This window comes from Diorhabda carinulata, chromosome Y (genome assembly GCF_026250575.1).
Source record: "Diorhabda carinulata isolate Delta chromosome Y, icDioCari1.1, whole genome shotgun sequence".
In the NCBI taxonomy this organism is placed as follows: domain Eukaryota; kingdom Metazoa; phylum Arthropoda; class Insecta; order Coleoptera; family Chrysomelidae; genus Diorhabda; species Diorhabda carinulata.
In genome coordinates this window covers 11,936,455-11,938,359 of record NC_079473.1, presented here as the reverse complement: position 1 = coordinate 11,938,359, position 1,905 = coordinate 11,936,455, and positions in this window count along the sequence as shown.

The following is a 1,905-nucleotide window of genomic DNA, read 5'->3' as shown; positions in this document are numbered from 1 at the left end:
TAAAGAAAAGGAGCTGATGATATTTAATAAATATAACGCGGGTAGCATCGTCTGGGCGAAAATCGAAGGTTATCCATGGTGGCCGGCTATGGTGGAAGATGATCCTGATATCGAGAATTATTTTTGCTTGAAAGATTCCTTAGAACCGGTAAGTCTAATATTTCTCTTGGTCACTTTCATTAGGTTAGTGTTGTCCCATTTTTTTAGTTCATGTCATGTACAGGATGATTTTGTTTTAATATCGAAATTATTAAGCTACCTTACATACAGGGTGATTGTTTTACTTATTCCAATATTTCATTTGGAGTGAAAATCGAAATAAATTTCAAGTTACCTTAAAAAGAGTGCGATTTTTTTATCAATTGAATGTGGAGAGTGGGAAATTTGTAAACTCATATACAGGTTTGATTATTTTTTATATTAAGTTTGTAAATTTTGATGACCATATACAGGGTGATTAATCGACTTTTTTTCGTAATATATTTCGATCTATGGAATTAGTCACTCTGTGTGACTAATATGGCATTGTCCATCATCGACGGACATTTTGATATAGAAATACGAACCCTTACGGGGCCTAGTTGTTGAGACTGGAGCAAATTTTGTTTTAAATTGCCTGAATATTTCTAGTTGAAAAACAAATAGATGATTTGATTGGTTAAATGGTAAGTGCCTTGAAAGTTCTTATTTCAAACCAAGTGATAAGACAAAATTCATTTATTAATAATTTATAATAATAAACATCTCAATGCATAACTTATTTTTATTAGCCTATTTTAGAATTTTTAAAAGAAATCCTTAAGTAGTAAGTCCCGTAAGTACATTGCTGATTATTTGAAATATGGTTTTTGTGGTTACTGGCACAGATGACGACCTGCTACTTTAGTGTGTTTTATGTTTCGAAGTATTTGCTGATGAGAGTATGAAACCTTTAAAACTGCAAAGATAATCACAAAAAAAAAACATGTATTTTTTTCAGTATGAAGGAAAAGAATTCTTAAAGTCAAACTCAATAATGAAAACATCAATTTCTGGTGAGAAAAATAGACAAACTACAATTGCATCATATCGCCTATCCTTATTGACAGCTAAAAAAGGAACAAAACACCCTGTAGGGTAGAATCTGACGTTTCATTCACTGAAAAGGAAACAAAAAAATCGGTCAAATTCACAGTTACAGTTTTAAAAGAAACGTTTCACATCAACTTGATGAAAGTACTGAAGTTGCTGGCCAGGCTAATCTATTAACCTTTGTTAGAGGTTCGATCCCAATGAAAGCATAAAAGAACTGCTTTGTTGCAAGTCTAAACTGCTTTATCGTCTAAACCAACAGGAGAAAAGACTTTTAAATATCTCGATGATTTAATTACAGATAACGAAATAAAACGGACAAAAAGGATTGGACCAGTACCGGATTAAGCCAGGGGCTTGGGGGGGCTATAGCCTCGGGCCCCAGGTCCAAGAGGGCCCATCATTTGGAAATCATTCTATATTTTTTGATGTGTTGATACAACAAATCTAACGTATTGATATTATTTTGTGAATTTTTCCGGGTTTCCGAATTCCTTAAGGGGACCCCGTCATTACTTCAGCCCCGGGCCTTATAAATCTTAATCCGGCCCTGAATTGGACGGACGACTGATGGTGCTCGTGCTATGAACTGAAGGTTGTAAATTTCATTAAGTCGCGACCGAAGCAATACCGACTTTTCAACTTTCTGTGCGATAAAATGAATGAAAGTGCTGCCAAAATTTTTTGAGCTTGTTAATGAATTATTATTGTTTTTGTTGTAAAATGACGCGATGGGGCATAATTTTATCTTTTTGATTTCCTTATTTCTTGTTCTTTCTTTCTTCATTTTACACTTTTGACTTTTCTGTTTCACGTTTTTTGTTTTCAGCATAA